The sequence below is a fragment of the Mchenga conophoros genome, linkage group LG5 (assembly GCF_057382185.1).
Source record: "Mchenga conophoros isolate Kocher_MC1m ecotype Shallow Benthic linkage group LG5, M_conophoros_male_GT1.1, whole genome shotgun sequence".
In the NCBI taxonomy this organism is placed as follows: Eukaryota; Metazoa; Chordata; class Actinopteri; order Cichliformes; family Cichlidae; genus Mchenga; species Mchenga conophoros.
Window position 1 is genome coordinate 22,351,508 of NC_140530.1, and position 19,567 is coordinate 22,371,074.

Below are 19,567 nucleotides of genomic sequence, written 5' to 3' on the forward strand. Positions count from 1 at the left end.
TTTTTTGTTGATATTCTATCTCTTTCCACTGAAATAAAACTACCATAAAAGTAGACACTATTCATTTGAGCAAACTTACAAGGGACCAAAAAGTTATTTTCCCCACTTTGTTTCTGTGCTCTATGCTCATAGTCTGCAGTGAAATTTGACATCACCATAAAAAGAAAGCTTATTGGAAATAATTCAGTAATGGATATAGTGTGTCTGATGTTATGCTTTAAAAAAGAAGTAAATGTAAGCATAATTACGCACTAATCGGCTGCATTAAAGTGATATTCTATAGGCTACTTTAAAGCTGCAAAAGTGGCTGGAGTAAGAAGCGCTATTAATGACCCTATAGAGTGCTTACCTTGCAGGGTGTGTGTGTCTGTGTGTGTGTGTGTGTGTGTGTGTGTGTGTGTGTGTGTGTGTGTGTGTGTGTGTGTGTTGAATAGTGCCAGAGGTCAGTGCAGAATCAAGTTAAACAACCGTGCTTCTTGCTGCAGATTATCCTCCCATCCTCCTTTCACCTTTATTTTTGCCACTTATTTTCACCTCTCTGTTGTTCATTAGTGTGACTGACCAGCTGTAACTGGAAATGATACACTAAATGACATTGTAGAGCTTCTCACACCCTTGTTGTCTTGTTTATTCTGTTACAAGTAATTATTTCTGTGAAGGGACTGTAGATTGTTGCCTTTCCAGTAAAGAATGTATCCCTGGCTGTCTTGTATATCTAGCTTCTTTCCTCTTCTGTTTCTTCTGTAGGGATATTCCAGACACATTTCTCAGTTAACTTTGGACATTTTTGGTGAGAAAAAAAAGAGCTGACTGATTGTTTTTCCATCATTGAGGTTTCTTTATGTACCTTACAAACATAAAACTAGTTCAGCTAAAGAAAGAACAAGTAGACTTGCATTTGAACTCCACCTTTACAGGTAATAGTCCCAACCTTAACTTGTTGTCCCACCTAACTTACCTCCTATGGAACTTTTTTATGCCTTATGCTGCTTAACGGATCTGATACGCAGAATTTGCTAAAATGCCCTGACACAGGTTAGCTTTAAGCCTTAGGAAGAGAACCTAGAGAAGGTGTGTATTTCTAATTCCCTCTTACAAAAACTTTACATTCTTCTGAAAAATGATTTTACTCTTTTTGTTTGTTTGTTTTATTTTTGTCTATTGTTGCCAAAAGTTTGTTTCCTAGCCTTGAGGTAGGTTTTTAAGGTACAGAGAGGTGGCCAACATTTTCACTTTTACTGCCCCTTACATATTATTATTATTATTATTATTATTATTATTATTATTATTATTATTATTATTATTATTATTATTATGCAAAATAATTATTGCCTAGGGTAATACAAAAGTAATTATATTAATAAAATAAAAGTAAATAAGTGAATAAAATATTGTAAATTAAAGTAAGTAAATTATGTATTTTATTATATATTTTAAAATTCTGCTTCAGTATTGGAATAAATGTACTGGGCTATTGTTCAATAGTGGACTAAATCAGTGGTGAGAGTAGCATTGTCAGGTTGACAGTACTCACAGTACCTGCAAAGCTTTTCGCTGCATATTCAGTAACAAGTGCCGAAAACCATTATTTTTCACTTGACCTGGGTTCACTGTCTCCACTATAGTGCCTCTTCTCTGCTGTCTGTCCACTGTACATATCAGACAGAGAGGAGAGGTTGTGGCTTCACCAGAAATTTGACTTTGTCAACCTTTTTATTAAAAAACTGGAAGAAAGACCAGCTCTTTAGGGAATCCTGACTTTGCTTTAGCAACTTAATATCACAGGCAATTGTGATCTGTGTGTGTGGCTCCATGAGGTATTAGTTAACCCAGCTCTCTTGCAGATAAAAGATCATGAGTGTAATAGTTTTTTTTACTCACGACAGTCCATCAGACCGTGATCAGCATGCTTATTTGCACTCAGTGTCTGATATTTAGTTTTTTATGTCAACTTTTAGCAACTTAAAAATTGTTCTGACCTAATACGCATTGTCTAGTGTTGTTGAGAAGACTGTTTAACTCAGAGTGAACATTTTCTATCTGCTTTTTAGTCAGTGATATATTGGCGTGCCTAAAACCTTTTAAACTTTCAGTAGTGCATCAGTTTTTATTTGCTTTTGAAAAGTGACAGAGTATTTGGACTCAGAAATAACTTGTGTGTTTGACGTAACAAGAAGATTGGAATTGCCTGGAAATGCTTACAGACATGCTAAACCGATTAATCATGTAGCACAGCTTGAGTCTTACACCTCACCAAAACAAAACCTTTATTTCTCTCAGAGGTGAAGGAACAAGAGCTACATGGATTCTGGAGAGATTGAACAGGTAGTCCAACTTCTCCAGGATTACCCGTGAATATGTGCCATAGAAGGTCCGAATCCTTGGACCCATTGTCAGACTCTACACTCATGCGGTGGGTCCAGGGTTCCTCCTGGTCCACAATAACGCCTGGCCTCATGTGGTGAGACTATGCAGGCAGTTCCTGGAGGATGAAGGAATTGATAACAGTGATTGATCCCTACGCTCGCCTGACTTAAATCCAGCAGAACACCTCTGGGGCAATATGTTTCAGTCCACCTGACACCGTCAAGTTTCACCTCACACTATCCAGGAGCTCAGTGATGCCCTGTTTCAAATCTGATAGGCGATCTACCAGGACACCAGCATTTTAGTTTGAATCTAATATCATTTTACATTAACGTTGATACAGTATGTAGACATTCCAGCCTACTGGTTTCGCTGGGTTTTTAAAGGTAGAGTGGTGCCAAGAAATAGTTTATCATTCTCTTCTATTTGGATTATTGGTGCCAAAACAAAAAAAAAGAAAAGCTGTTAATCCCCCTCCCCATGGCTCTGATGTCGAATTGTTAGTCTTCCTCAGAGCTCTCAGTGGGCCAATTGTTTTCCTGGAAACCACTGCTTCATGCTGTGAATCAGTCAAATCAGTTGAGTGGTGGGATTTGCAGTTCTGGACTCAGAGAAGAAATACTCAAAGAATGTTTTCTGTTGGAACATTTGTTTTTAACTTTTACATTTAATCCACATTTCAATGCACCCTTGCTCATTTACTTTAGGCTGATAGATAACAAAAGGCCAAGCTCTGACTGTAGACAAATAGGCAATAGACTAGAAAGCATCTGAGTGTCAGCAGGCATTGGATAGGTCGCACTCTTCTCCATGCAGTCAGGTAATCTCTCTCAGGCTTCTTTCTCATTCAAGGCAAGTGCTGCCTCTCTGTCACTCTTCTAATCGGAACGTCTTCTTCTTTGTATTTCGTGTTCGTCCTCCCTGTTCCTGTCTATCATTGTAACTACTTGGTTTAAATTAACTGGCTGTTTTAAATGAAACAAACAAAGAAAAAAACAAAACCGTTGCCCTTTAAAAGTTCCCATCATTTTAAAGCAGCTGATGGAGTGCATTAGTGGCTAATCATGGATAATGAGGCCACTGATGTTGAGGCAATTTTGAACCTGTTATCCTCTGTCTGTACTCAACATGCTCTTTCAAACCTCCTCAGTGGCAGCTGTTTGCACTTTTATACCATTTATCACAGCTTCAAAGCATTCTGACAAATTAAAAAAAGGAATTATTGATTTATCAATTTACATATATGAGTTTTAATATGTGTCATTGTTGTTGTATCTGGCATTTTTGGTGTACACTAATGACTTTGGTATAGTATGAATGACCGTGAAAAGCTGTGAAACTTAAATAAAATATACAGTAAAGGTCTGAAATCTATGTCCTCCTTCACATTTTCCAAAGCCAACCAATGGCCGAATTAGAGACTTTTCCGGGCAGATTCTGGCTCCTGGACCTTATGTTTGACACCCCTGCATTAAACGGTTAAATTATTTATTTATGATCTATGAGGATATTAATTGATAATCACTGTGTTTGTGACTAACCAAGCAGATCTTATGAGAATGGCAATTTAATAATCTATTAAAATGTGCTTATATAATTAAAATGGGAAAATACTACACAGTAAAAAAGTATCACACTCATTACATTATTCAAGCCATGATTCATTATGTTAAACTCGGCTGAAGATGAATTGTATTCATTCACTACCCGCTGTACCTATCCATATGCATGTTCCTGTCTTTTTTTAATAAACTATCTGGAGCTGTCTAGCTCACAGACGTACACTACTGATTAATCTTCTGGCACAGTTTAATCCTCACACCTCACCTCAGCCGCCCATTAATTTCCCTTGGAAATGGAGGAACAAGGACTGAATATATGGCTATTTAGGAGAGAGTATGTGTGTCAGGAGCAAGAGGAGTTGTAAAGGAATAAAAAGAGCAAGGTTGTTTAGATTAATAGCTTTGGACATCCAGCTTTTCTCATCTGTACGCCGCCCAGCTAAACAGGCTTCTGGACCAGACTGCTTTGTTGGGTTATCACTGGAACAATGTTTCTGCTTTTAAAGCTTTGCATCCAAGGGGTAGCAAATCAGAGACAGGTGATGGGTTCTGCCAGCAGGACTGGGCTCAAAATAGACTTCTTCCTAACAAATACCCTAACTGTATATGGTGGCATAGCTTCTTTAAACAAGCGGCTCATTTTGTAAAGTGACAAGTCCAGAAAATAAAATCTCCTTTTACATTGTTCTTTTTGATATAGATTACTAATTAGCAAAGGAAGAAAAGAAGATTAATTTGAATTTTAAAGACACATGTAAATAGACAGCTGGTGTATGCAATCCCAACCTCGGTGAGCCGAGAGGACATTTTCCCCTGCTTTTTGTAGAAATTGCAGTTACGAATGTCGACAGTGAGTATTGCACCCACATTGACACTCTTAGCAACACTCTCTGTAACCTTCTTAAACTTCTGTGTTTACATTTGTTAGGCGTTACAAATGAACAGTTAAATCATTCATTCAACATAGTCACAAATCGCCACAAAGCCAAAATGTCGGAGCACTTTCTGCATCTTAAACTGTGATGCGATTCAACAAAGGACACTGTATTCTATTGAATTCGGTATGCAATACTCACAGTATAACCTGTGTCCTTGCTAAAATGACTCAGCAAATGTAGTGTGAAATATCACAGAATGCCAGCATTGAATAACAGGTTATTTAATCTGATTGATGCAGTGCTAGCCAGATAACACCAGAAATTAATGTACTGTGAATATTTTTTCACCCTTTTTATGCTGGACATGCTACTGTAAGTATAATGGTGTTCTCATTTGTTCCAATACTGCCTTGTATTATTAAAGTGGTAATGTGTATTTCCATGTGGGTCTACCCCTCGGAGTCATACAGTAGAGCCCATCTTTGTTTCTCAGTTGACCCTTGGGAAAGAATAGGATTAGCAAAAAACATGGAAAGAGGTGTTCCCGCACAGGACACATGTTTGGTTCGGTGTCTTCACATGACAGCACGCATAGAAAGACAATTTCTAAATTCATCTTGATGGCTAACTTCCTGTATTTGACACCAAGGATACAGCCTAAATTGGAAGAGCTACAGTGAGTGTTTGCTGATATTTTATGTACTGCTTGCATGATCTGTCATTGTGTAATATCTTCTTGTCCTCTGTCTCTCCTTGCCTTTGGGTTTTGTATGCATGAAGCTTAGCTAAAGACAATTCAACCGAGTTCACCCCAAGAGTCAGACAATGTCTCCCTGTCCGCTGGCTCTGTTTGTTGGAATGAGTACGTGGATGTTAGGTGTCTTGAGTTTTTGTGTGACTATCAGGGTTGTATATGTGTGTTTCTATTAGTCTTAAGGCTTATAGCTGTCCTTAGGGAACTGGAATACGTTCAAAATTACTCCCGGAAAAGGACCTATAGTAGATAAAAGTGAAGAAGAACTGGAAAAAAAGAAATAAGACAGGAAAATTGGATAGTATTGACTTCTATGCCGATTAGGAATTGGGAGTCATAGTATTAAAGAGTATTAAAAAGCTGGAAGCTTTGCTTAACAAAATGTAGACTGAAAAATCTGTTTCTCCTAGCAATATTTATCAATATACAATACTGTACACTGTACATCCCTAGGCTTTCTGAAGGTCTGTTTTTGTTTACCCACTTAAGATTGACCTATGAATCATTCAAACATAGAAAAAGGCAGCTACAGAAGTCTTGAGCCACGATATGGGCGATTGTGGCTCAAGACTTGGGAGTTTACCTTATAATCGGAAGGTTGCCGGTTCGAGCCCCGGCTTGGACAGTCTCGGTCGTTATGTCCTTGGGCACGACACTTCACCCGTTGCCTCTTGGTGATGGTCAGAGGGCCCGGTGGCACCAGTGTTCGGGCAGCCTCGCCTCTGTCAGTGTGCCCCAGGGCAGCTGTGGCTACATGTAGCTTGCCATCACCAGTGTGTGAATGTGTGACTGAATGTGTAAAGCGCTTTGGGGTTCCTACGGACTAGTAAAGCGCTATACAAATACAGGCCATTTACCATTTGTTTACCATATGAACCACTATTGTCTCTACACATAACAGACAACTTAGCAATTGACCAGTTTTGAATTGCACAATGCTACTGCCTGTCACAACAATATATAATTTTTTCCAATTTCTTTAGCCGAATCTTTGAAGAATGCAAAGATGACACAGTTTGACAGGCATAAAATAGCATTTTTGCGTGGTAATTGCAAAGTAATTCCCAAGGAGCTTTTAGCCCAAAACTTGTCATATTGTTGTATTGTGTGCAGTGTGTCCTTAAAAAATTTGAGGAAACTGGACAAGAGGAGGAGAGGAGACAGTAACAGGAACCCGTCTTTAAGAAAAAATCTGACACAGGACATGAGAGATGCATGTGGCCTTTCAGTTGATCCATATACTGCTCACTGAAGCCTCATCCAAAATGGACTCAGTGGAAGGATGGCTGTCAACAACAATAATGAGATATGCTAGATGACACGAGAATTAGACTGAAAATCAGCAGAAACAGGGCTTATGGAGGGATGAATCCAAGTTTGACATTTTTGGCTGAAATCATTGTTAGTTATGCTTGGTGAAGGTCAGGATAACAGTCACCTGTGAAACACAGTGGAGGCTCTGTCATAGTTTGGAACTGCATTTCAACCTTAATGAAATTATGAACATGTAACAAATACGGTCATATTTTCATCTTCAATGCAATACCATCTGGCAAGCATCTGATTAGTAGCAACTTACCTGGATAGAAAAACAAACAACGAGGCACTCAGTCATGGACTGACCTCCCCAGAGCCCAGACCTTAATATTACTGAAGCAGTAGAAAAGAACAGAAGGCCCTTGAATATCCTCCAAGAAACCCAGAGAACTATTCCTGAAGACTCTTTAAAGAAACTACAAGAAAACTTGTCTAACAGAGTTTAGGCTATGTTGAAGAATAAAGGTGGCCATACCAAATATTGACATTCAGCCAGACTTTGTTTTAAATATTGTGTACTGTATTTTCATGTATGTTTGCACTTTTTTTAATAAACTACTTGACCTATTTCCCATTCCCCAGAAAAATATTAAGAAATGGAAGGTGTCTCAAGATTTTTGCACAGCACAGTTGTAGACCAGCTGAAGTTTCACTTTTGCTAACTGTTTAAATTTAAAGGAAATACAGACATGCAGCATGTGGGAAACGTATTAGATAAGAGTTGGGGATGCATAATGGTGACCTCTCATTGAGAGAGGTTAGAAACCTTTGGGAGTCATCTCATTAACTGCAAGCATGTGTGCCTGCCCATAGATAGACACAGCCCTGGTCTAATTTTACTCCAGCACTCAGGAGATACTCTGAGGCTTCCGCAATTAATAAGTCTAATGGTTATTGGCAGGAGCTAGAAACCACTATATGGGATGTCTGATTGACCTGAGGTAAACATGACACTTTACGGGTTAACAAATCCCTAAACTGGAAGGAAATGGAGCTTTTACTGATGGAATATAAGGTGCCATTTATAGAAAATCACAGAGAGTATTATACTAATGCGCCTTATAGTCTACTTGCATGGTTGTGATTTAATTAAGACCTATGGCACAAATTTTTCTTAAGCTAAATACACCTGGGTTTTCTCTGGTGCAAAGGCAAGCCTGCAGCATTTTTTTTTAAAATTTAACTACCCTGCAGTATTTGACGGAGTTAAAGCTGACTTTCATGTTAATGAGACAAGTGATAGTTTCATTTGAAAAGTACAGCATCTTACTTTTTAGCAAGTGCTTTAGGATCTCTTCACTCATAAAGGCAAGCAGAAAAATCAGACAAGGAAAATGATGATTTGCCACGATTCTTCCAGGTGGCAGAAACTATTGATGGTTTGTTGGACGGATATTAGCTGTGCAGACTGTCACCTTCAGCTCTGATTGGCTGTGACGCTACTGTGCTCTTTCTCCCAGGTTTTGGTGCACTGCAGCCCTGAAATCTTGTAGACGTGCTGCATTGATATTCAGGGCCTGTTTCTGATCCCCATCACTGCTCTCATTCTCTCTCTCACCATACTTCACCATAAGCTTCTTAACTAAACTAAGTCACTATACAGGAAATAATGTTATAAAATGTGGTGAAAAGTTATCCAGTCACTACAGTACTGTATGGATCCATTCTAGGTTTTCTGTTCTGTTCTGTTCTGTTCTATTCTAGTCATGATCCCGACTTTTGCGAAGATAATTCTATTCACATTATCTGCTTTGTGTTTGTTACCTGCCAGAAACGTCTCTTCACTTCAGACACATCTGCTTCTTACTTCCCTGCAGTTACTTCCCGTTCACCCATTCACTCCCCACCACACAGGACGTTCTCGTACTCTTGTCATTTCGAAGGATGTTTCGTTTCTTAAGGATGAAAAAATGTAATTAAAAGCATCTCATTTTCAAAACCAACTCAAACATTCGGTGTCATTGTTCCCAAACAAACAAGCAAAAATTTTTTTTTCTCTGTCAGTCATTCTGTTGTAGGTATTACTGCTGTATTTGGAATCACTGTCTTGTTGCATGATTCAGTTTCAGTTAGGTTTTAGCTGTCAGAAAGATGGTTTCACATTTATCTCTAGAATGCTTTGGTATACAGAGTCGTTCACCTTACAGTCACTGAGTTGTGACAATGTAATGTACACGTTGAGCAAGAGACAGTGTGTGTGTGTGGGGGGGGGAGGGGGGTGATGAAAACATAAAGAGTGTGAGGTTGTACCCTCTCTTCCTCCTCCTCCTCCTCTCTCCCTGCAAGCTGTGATAGGATAAGATCTGGGATACATGAGTGACAGTGTCATGAAACTGTTGCTGTTACCTTCTTCTGGAGCGCCTGGCTTACACAAAGGTCTTGTGTCCTGCAGCTATAATGTCCACTGGGGTGAGCTGTATCCAGGTCTGTGGGTCTTATATGGGAATCCCGATCTGCAGAATGCAAGAATGACGCTTGCCCTTGAAAGTTATCCCTCCTCTCCATTTTTATTCACATACTGGCTTCTTCTTTACATCTACAGCTTTTTATCGCGTTTCTGTCTTCAAGGCATTTCAAATCTTGTCCAATCACCTTCTAATTTCTAAATTCTTTGCCTTTCCTTTTTCACTTTGCCCCCCCCCCCCCCTTTTCTTTTGTACATCGTTTATTTATTCACTGTACGTCCCACCAGCCCACTCCTCCTCTTTTTTTTTCTTTCCTATCTCTCTTCCTTCTTCTGATATTTCTAAAAACTAGGTTGCATGCATGTCTACACTGGACCTGCTGTTCTGTTCTCGGGGCAAAATGTCAATGAGTGGGATTAAGAGACCCACAGGGATGTAGAGAACAGGATTCACCATCATATCCTCTCCTTCCTGTCTTTTATCCTCTCTATTCTTATCAATCCAGTTATCGGTCTTTCTGTCTATCTATCTTGAGTGATCCAGTCAGATAGTGGAAGATCTGCTATGCAGCACTGTCCACACACACACACTTTCTCTCTCACGCACACACACAAACACATACATACGCCCACCCCTGCTGCCTGCCGACATGGTACAGGCTGTGCATTGAGACAGCCCCAGCTGAGGCAGTAGCAGTGAGAGTGCAGCTTAGCGAGTCTCCACACACACATGCACACCTACACTCACACACACATGCACGCACACATATCGCACGTCGCTGTTGTGCCTAGTCCCCTGCTGCATGTGCCGTTGCAGTATCGTTTTTAGGTGGGATGGTTTTCGCGTCACGGTGACGGTGCTTTTAACCTTTCTGCCATGTAAGTATGCGTTGCTCATGTATGAAAATGTAAATTAATCAGCACTTTTGTTTCGGGTATTTTTGTGTGTGTTTGCTGGTTCGATCATTTGCTTTTGATTCTGTTAAATAAATCAGCTGCATGTGAAGACACTGAATTGTACACATTGTTCCATGTGTGTCTCTGGTTTGTGACAAAGAGGACAAAGATAATAATGTAACCCTGTACTGTTATCCAAAATGGTCTAGGAGCAGGTGGTCTGTGAGAGAGGGAGAGGAGAGATGAGGAGATCTGTTAGAGCTGTCTGCACGATCCATCAACACGTGCATAATATATGCAGCGGTGACATTTTTTAAATATGCAGATATGTTGTACAAGTTCTGTCGGTCAATGCTGTGTGTTGGTCTTTGACTTTCAGGTGAAATCAAATGCCCTTGTCTGCAGTTTCTGTATATAAAGATGTTTTATTGCACACCCCTTCTCTCTCTCAGGCCATCTGTTAGCAGAATAAACTCTGTAGTTTCTCTTCTCTGTCATACTTACTGACTGGTTCTGGCATGGCAGCAGGTTTCACTGCTGTAGCTGATCATGTGTTTGCTGTCATTACTGCATTAGCCAACTGACTATTTGGCATGGCCACTGAATTAATTGGGAACATTATCACTTCTCCTCCTTACTCTGTTGGCTGTCAGTTTTTCTTGTCTTGCTGGCTGGGTCTGTGGCACATTCCAATCAGTGGTCAGTGAATTGGTAATTGCATTGGCTGGTTAGTTGATTGGATTTTTGCTTGTCTGATCAACTGACTGGACTGATCATCTCTGCAACTGACTGACAGGGTCAATAGCTTTTCGTCTGGTTGGCTAACCAGAATCGGACACTTTGGTTCACATGTAGTCAGTGTGACAGTTGTAAAAAAAGTCAGCCATTTGCATAGCCACCAAGTTATTCATGCATTCATTCATACAGTCAGTCAGCAAGTCTGCCGTCCAATCATTCAGCTGTACTCTAAGATAGGCTGTCATAGGAAATTGATCGTGCCTCTATTAGGGCTGCGATGACTGTGTGACCTCAACCATCATCTCCACTGCACCAAGACAGCCGGGCAACTCAAATGAGTGTCCCCATTTTATTGCCGTGTTCTTGCTTTTTCCCCTCTTCATGTTTTGCTTGCTCGTTATGTTCAGATAATAAGACATAGATAATAAAAGTGCAAATGTGTGCATAAAAATTAAAAATGGAATACTTTGGAGGCAAAAAGAAGAAAAAAGGTAACATATTCATGAGAATTTAAAAATGTTGTGCCAAAGTGTGTATCTGTTTAGAGTAAACCTTGTGAATTCAATGTAATTACTTTAACCAAGTTTGTAACTCGCAAAAAAACCCAAATAGCAATTTCCATAGCCACTTGTTCCCCAGGATGGAAGAGTCCCTACAAATTAATACATTTTTTGTGTATAATGACCTTTAACCTGTGAAGAAATATTTATACACTAATAGTAATGGTAAATGGCCTGTATTTGTATAGCGCTTTTACTAGTCCCACCTAGGGACCCCAAAGCGCTTTACACACCCAGTCATCCACCCATTCACACACACTGTTGGAGGCAAGCTACAGTTGTAGCCACAGCTGCCCTGGGGCAGACTGACAGTAGCGAGGCTGCCATATCGCGCCATCACCTGGCCAACACCAGTAGGCGGTAGGTGAAGTGTCTTGCCCAAGGACACAACGACTGAGACTGTCCGAGCCGGGGCTCGAACCAGCAACCTTCCGAGTTACCTTACAAGGCGAACTCCCAACTCTTGAGCCACGATCGCCCATAATAGTGGTGGTCTTTCCTGGATGATTGTCCCTCCCTGCATCTATGGAGGTTCACTGAATTATGAGTATGAGTATTATGATACGATTCCCATATATGACCTTCACAGTCATATCATAAATGCACACAGAATGTGCTCTCCACCCTTGTTGAAAAAAAGAGTACCATCCTTCCAAAAGATTTTCAGAGAGCTGGACAATCATTTCCAAGACACATTGGATGAGTTTAGACTGCATGTGGCATGACTTTTTGTCATTTAGTTTCTTGCCTGTCTGTAAATATAAATTATTTTGTCATTGTATGATTTATTTATCACTAGGAAGGATAACTAATTACAGTCAATGCATATCACCTACAGATACAGTCCATATGTTGCTCTGCTTTCTTATACACTTCTGTAGCCGAGAGTGGTGCATGCACCTCATTATTTTTGCTGTGTCATCATCACGTCTTAGGATCTTACAGCTTAAAGACAAATAAAAATGATAAGCAAGGCTAACCCTTAACCCTATTTTACCTTAAAAAAGAACTAATATGTAATGTAATGTGATCAATTCTTGCCTTAAATGACAGGAATTGATAGATAACATATAGTAACTTCATTGCTTATTTTTCTTTTATAAGCATTTCTGTCAGTGAAGGAAAGCTATTTTAAAAACCTGATTAGTGGAAAGAAGAAAAAGAGGAGACTGAGACGTATAAATATAGGATTTGGCTGAAAGGGACAAGGCTGCCATTGAGCCAGTTTAAATTCAATTCTTACTCCTACTTCAGCCAAACAATATCATGTCTGGAGTAAATGCAGCAACGAAGGCAGGAACAAGAATAAAAGGTGGAGAGGTACGATGAAACTGAATGAAAGAAGGAACATTGCAATCCAATGAGGTGGCCATCATTTTCTAGGGTTAGTGAGTATTGATATACAGTTGTGTGTGGATTGTACAAGTTAGTGGAAGTTTAAGATCTGTAATTTAAAAACCAAAATGAAACCAAAGAAAAACTTGACTTAAAATCTCTACGTGTGATTTAATGTAATTTCCATGGACTAATGATTTATTGTGCTTTATGTGCAGTTTAGAAACATTAAGTATATTAAGTAAATTATATATTTTATATATTAAGCTGAGTTCCTTAAATAGAAAAGGTATTCTGTTAAGGACAAATTCATATCAGGTACCATATCCATGCCAACTTTATTTATAAATCACTTTAAAAACAGCCTCGCAGGTAGAAGTGCTGCAGGTGATGGAATAAAAGTTTGAGCACTTTTGTTGTTGATGGTTTTTGTTTCCTCCAGTCATGAAATCTTTCAAATTTTTGAAAGAAAAATATTTTGGCTGGTGAGACAGTGTGAAAAAAATGCACCTCTGATAACAAGTGTTCATAAGATGGGTTGAAAGCCTGGGTGTGAAGCAATTGAAGACAGCCACTTGACATTGACACCCACTTGCTTTGAGTGTAGTGACACATTAGAGAGTCCAGTGTTTTTTCTTTCCAAATTTTTCTCAGGTGAAAATACTTTTAGTTTTCCTACTGTGTGAAAATCTGACAGCACAAAGTGGGTTTGTACATAGGTGTATGACACAATGACTAATAATTTTTCCTCCATGTCTATTCCTGTCTTGTAAGCGATCATATTTTTGGTGTCTTGCCTGCTGATTGTTTGAAATCACTTTTTATAGTGTCCTGGTGATTCAGGACGTGTTTGACATGGTGAGCTGTGAGCTAGTAGTTGATGTTATTTTCTCGGCTTTCCTTTGTGTAAGTGTATAATCTGAATTGATTCCATAAATTGTTGATTCCATAAATTAAAGTTGAAATGAGATATAGATAGCCGTGTGTTGAGGACTAGAAGCACGCGTTGCTGTTTGATAATGGGACAGCAAAGGCTGAAACGTTCAGATCTTGCATCTAGGAGCTTGTGCCAATACAGCAGTGTAACACGTGACATTTGTTGGATGTGGTATTCTCTTGAAGTGAAATTGTTTGCATTGCTTCTGATAGTATTTTTTCATCTACTTTGCTTTCTTCGCTGCTAAGAATTATTATGAGGAGAAAGAAATAGTGACGTTATAAACCCAATAAAATATCATATCATCAGCAGCTCATGCTTGATGAAACATTGGTGCCGCACTTGCTAACACTAACACATACATGTAGTGTTAGCAAGCTTTTTATAAGGTCTTGGTTATTGCTTTACTGGTTACTACTACTGGTTAAAAAGACCAACTTCATTCATCATGAATTGATCATTGCAGCATGATAAATGGATGCTTTTTCTATTTTTTTCTATGTATTTGATATTTCTGTGAGAAGGTAATGAATATTTGTAATTATAATTAGGATATTTGGATTATCGCATAGAACGTGTTGAATTTGTTTATTGATGATGGGTTTTTATGTGTATTTCTATTTATTTAACTGCAGATGGAAACTAAATGTGGTGAAGTGCATCTTTCTATTTAGATGAATGTTTTTTCATACATTGCGCCTGACAGAAAGAAGAAGAAAAAAAAAAAAGTCTAAAAAAATCAATAAAAAAATCAAATCGAATCCACACCATAGTTTTTAATCAGCAACTCTATTATTTAGACCAGTCAGTCATTTCTAAGATGTTGCAAATCAGAATGTTATTTTAACATCAACATTTTCTGTCGTCCATGAATCATGTCGTTTTTGTAACGGCAGGCTCTGAACAAGCTAGCTTAAGTTGATGTTTATCAATTTAGTAACAACAAGAGGTTGGCTGTTACTAAAGGATCTCAGAGTTATGGTTGTATAAGTACCTAATACTTGAATTTAAAGTATGATAAATTAAATAATGTTTTAGATTATTAGTATTATTAGATAAAATTAAATGTAATGGTGTCAAATGTAGGGATGTCGATCCATAAAGTTATATAGGCTAACTACTGTTAAAGTTAAATTAGTTACTACTAATAATAAAAAAAAATATCATATTTTGTTTGAATGACTTGAAAAATTTTAATTTCCAGGCAAACTTCAAAGGAAACTGTAGTGCTTCCCTTCTCTCCTCTTCTTTTGTCTACTCTCCTACATCACAGTTCGCTTCCATGTGTTGAATTTAAATAGCCCAATAACTCCCTCATGATTTTTTGAAGCCTCATCTGGAGCAAGGAGAGGGCTACGGCAGCCTTTTTTCTTTTCGTCTACACTCAAAAAAATGAAACGTTGACTTTAATTAAAATTATTTTGTCAACAGGTTCCACGAAATTGAATTATGCTAGTTTAAAGCAAAAATCTTTAGTTCATCTAATTTAAAAAAACTACTTAAGATTAACAAGACATATTTAAGACTAACTAAATCAAGTTATGTTGTATGAACATAGATGATATATTTTCAGGTTAGATAGTTTAGATTAGTTACTTCAACACATTTCTTATTTGTGGCAGTAAAATGTTAAATTTAAGTTAGATTAATTCAAATATTATATTTTCAGCCACCTTGTGCTTTATTAATTAGTTTTACATAAATCTATTTTGTCAACAGGTTCCACACAAATGAATTAAGTACATCCAACTTATTTTTTAAAATTTATTTTATTGCCAACACATTCAGTGAGCATTTGTGTAAACCCAGTCCAAAATAAAACACAACAGCTCATTAGGGTTAGTAATTAACAGTATGTAGACAGATGCAACATCAAGACTTTAAATTAAATGTCTGTATCTACCAGAAATAGAAGAAAAAAAAAAAAAAAACGCATTGAAGATCACATAACACATTGATAAGATGACACTTGAGTCATGCACATGTGATGCTAGTAAGGTCTGTGAGTGTTTTTTTCTTTTAGTGTCTAAAATGGATAGCAAAGTTGCTATTTGCAATGATTGCTTAGGGTCAGTCCAGTAACACAATGCCAATGAAGTGCTTTCCTTTAACAATGCAAAGTGAAGTGTCCACCTCAACAGCCACAATTTTAAAAAAAAATTATGTAACAACAACAACAACAACAACAACAACAACAATAATAATAATAATAAATAGTCCACTGATATTAGCAGTCAAAGAAAATTACATCACCATCCCAAATAAAACTTTAACAAAACATGCCAACATTATGGTCTAACAATAAAACAGCTTGTCAGCGTTCAGTTTTTTTGCAACAGCACAGCAGTAACCATTTAACACTTGCCACTGTCAACATTTATTTTACCAGTGTTTGGGCAAAAAACTTCAGATGTAAACATTTTAACATGGAAACAATTGTTCGTCTTTAAAAGTCCACAAAATATACATTCATCCTGCATTCCCAACTTGGATGATCTGATATCCTCGTGTTGGTGTTGTTCCCAGACCATCATGAAAATGTTGTTCCAGGTTCAACATTGCAAGTGACCAATCACATTGTTGTGACGTTATTCTATTCCAAGCCATTTGTGCATTTATGAAATTCCAATGTTGCAAGGACAATATCAATTCTGCTTACTGTTTATTAAAGGGTTACGGTTAGGGTTAGGGTCAGTTGATCGGCGGACAGAGGCGGTTTCACGCAGCTTAAGTACAGTTTTTTGTTTTACGCCGGTTTTTCCCGAAGTCGCAAAAGTATGACGTCACAACATTCTGATTGGTCACTTGCAATGTTGATCCTGGAACAACATTTAGTATGATGATCTGGGAACAACACCAACACGGGGATATCAGATCAACCTCCTAACTTACCCTTATTTTTAGTATGTATTGCAATTACCTTTACAATGCACACAATGTAACACAAACTGAATATGAACATATTTCCACCTCATAACAATATGCCTTGAACGCTAATATACACACCACCCTTCAACATTTCTGGTGCAGTATCATCTCTCAATTAAATCCTTTAAATCTCAATACTTTTGATTGTCTCTTAGCTTTCAGTCTTGAGGTTAACTGAGATTCAGTGCATATATCCCACCCATTAAGAGTGCACATGCAGAGGCCAGGTCTTCCAGGTCATGCAGGACACACTAGATGGTTATACCCACATCGGCTGGAGGAGTGCTGGCATCAGCTCTTTCGATGGTAAAGATAGCAAGGGTAATTTGTTCCAGCTCCCTCTGAACAGCTGTAGCTTAGACACAAAAACATAGAAAAATGGCATCCAGTTTTAAAAAAAAGAAAGAAAAAGGGCCAAAGCTACCCTTTAATGACGTAAACACAATATTAGGAACATGCACCCCAGTGTGCCACTATTTTAGACTACAGATTCAACGATAAATATAAATAGTTTGGGTATACAAGAAGATTTCCCAAAACATTTAAACAGGTTCCATGCAAATTACAACAACAACAACATTACAACATGCAACAACATTAGTTATTCAAAATTTGGTTTAATACAGATAAAAAACTAAACTAAAATTACCAACCAATTATTATTTGAAGAGGATGCTTGGGTCTTCATTCAGGTAAAAAGGTAGTGCCCTGAGGACACACTCCCTCCCCTTTTCAATGGTTTCCTTCTGTAGAGAGTGGCAGAGATACAGGAAGAGAAAACAGAAATACTTTAGGATGACAGAAACTCACATTATACGCAAAATGAATGACATAGCCACTGCACAGATAGACATGTACACAAGACCAACTAATCATCACATGGACATGAATAGTTAACCTGTTGGGCAGGGTTTCCACCACATTATATATGTCCATAATGGAGGTAAAGACAAACTAATACATCATCTTTTTTGCATTCAAAACATAACATAAAAACATTCACTTCTGGTTTAACCTAAATCAAGGGATCAGATTTTACATATGTTTAGGTAATTTAAATTTTCCAACGTTTTGAGTACCAAACTTTGTCTTGCTTAATATAAATGTAAGTGCACTGTGCAGCTACCATACACTAGCTGTTTAAATTTGAAAATGATCTTATTAGCCATAATATTTTGCTACCAACAGAATAACGCACCTGTGTGGCTGGGGCCAAAGTTTGTCTAATTTTCTTCCCTGCAACGCCTCCTTTTTTCTTGAAGACTTTTATGAGCTGGTCAGTGTATTGGTCAAGTTGTGTAAAAAGCCTTGGAACATGTGCAGCAGTAGTAATCCTCACATATTCTGCTTCCACCTGAAAATATGTCAACAAACACAACATACTGTACTGTAAATATACATACTATATGTACACATATACAAACTAAAACTAATGTAGAAAGACCTCATTAAAGCTATAATTTTAACACAAACATTTACACAAAATGCTAATGGAGCCATTACAGCTTTTATTGTTATTTATCAAGTTCCAAAAAATATTGATCACAGCTGATCTGAAAAGAATTTCATGCCTCAGGCCCTTGAACTGCAACCTTTACCATGGTTCAGATGTGGAGAAGAAATAACAGGGGCATGGGATGGGTCACAAAAGAAAACTTAACTTATAAAACAGTTTTGTTTTTAAAAGTATAACAGTTCACATATCACATACAAGCTCAGCAATACCACATACACCACATCAGTATAGGAGGGAGCAGGTAAAGGCAGGATCTGAGATTTATAAAGAAAAAAAAAATTAATTCCTTAATTTCAAGAAGCAAATTATTGTTTGAATTACAACTAAATAAAATACTACTCAGAAGAAAAGCAAGAGATTGACACTGCCATGTACTAACTTTCTATAGAAGCAATTATCACCAGGTCTGTCGACCTCCATTGTCTGTCCACTCATATGTCTTGAATAATTTTATTAAAAAAATTAAGTGTGTACTTTCACAAACTGTAATTTATAACTACATTGATATGTATAACTCCGCTAGGAAACATGCTGTATTTACAGACCATTTTTACATAATACAGATTACTGATAGAGCAGAACAATGGTGTCACAGTGGCTTTCGCCCTTGACTTTTTGGATTTTAAATGTCACTTTATGCTATCCTTGCTATCCTATTCGATATTTCCGACTCTCGGATTACAGAAAAGGAATCCCAAGAAAGCAAATGGAAAAATAACCCCTTGAAAGAATAACCCCATGAACCCCTGTAGCTAATCCCTTAATAAAACAAAAAACAATAAAAATGTTTCTTACACAGTCCACAAAATAAGCATGTCCAGGACCCAGTAAAACTAATGTAAAACAAGCACACGCAAACGATATAACATGTCTTGTAAGACAAACGCAAAATATAACCATGCTGGACATATAGATACTACACAACATAGTCAAAGAAAAAAGTGGTCTTACCTCTCAAAGAAACAGCAGCTTGGCGCCAAAACAGCCTTTTTCAGTTAAATTTGAAGTCTTGCGCATGAGCAGGCACAAGCCGTGAAACCTTCTTGTTCTGCGCGGTTTCATTACAACTGTTTTTGCATTACTGCCACCTTGTGGATATACAAGGTATATCGATCCTCATTGACTTAACTTAAATGTTATGCGATCAAGTAACACATTAGTATTATGTACGTTGAATAATAGACACAATTACGTAGACTTGATTACAAAAACATATGTTAACTTAACAAAAACATATATTTTAAGTAAAATGAAAATAAATAATTAATATACACTGAACAATCCACCTCATTCATTTTTTTGAGTGTAGCAGTGACCTTGCAGTAGGAAGTTAATATAACATATGTGTGTGTGTGCAGGCATGTTTGTGTCCAT

The 19,567-nt window shown here is 37.8% G+C and overlaps 1 protein-coding gene and 1 long non-coding RNA gene across 6 annotated transcripts in view; one reads left to right on the forward strand and one right to left on the reverse strand.

Moving 5' to 3' along the window:
* Positions 1 to 19,567, forward strand: part of atp2b2 (ATPase plasma membrane Ca2+ transporting 2) — a 132,254-nt gene that overhangs the window by 24,331 nt on the left and 88,356 nt on the right. For 2 of the 4 annotated variants that reach the window (XM_085274262.1, XM_085274261.1), the window contains exon 1: positions 9,975 to 10,161. The exons of the other annotated variants lie outside the window; for them this stretch is intronic. The gene's annotated coding sequence lies outside the window, so the exon portion shown is untranslated. Of the gene's footprint in view, positions 1 to 9,974; positions 10,162 to 19,567 lie in introns of those variants that run through there. 4 annotated transcript variants of the gene reach the window in all.
* On the reverse strand, positions 15,238 to 19,401 carry LOC146574534 (uncharacterized). 2 transcript variants are annotated; one of them, XR_014892477.1, is made up of 4 exons: positions 19,145 to 19,401; positions 17,876 to 18,447; positions 17,331 to 17,423; positions 15,238 to 17,032 (listed from the first exon to the last, which is right to left on the reverse strand). It is a non-coding gene; the product is annotated as an uncharacterized LOC146574534 (long non-coding RNA). The 2 variants fall into 2 exon arrangements; XR_014892478.1 differs by having other exon boundaries at positions 15,243 to 17,032; positions 17,876 to 18,031; positions 19,145 to 19,391.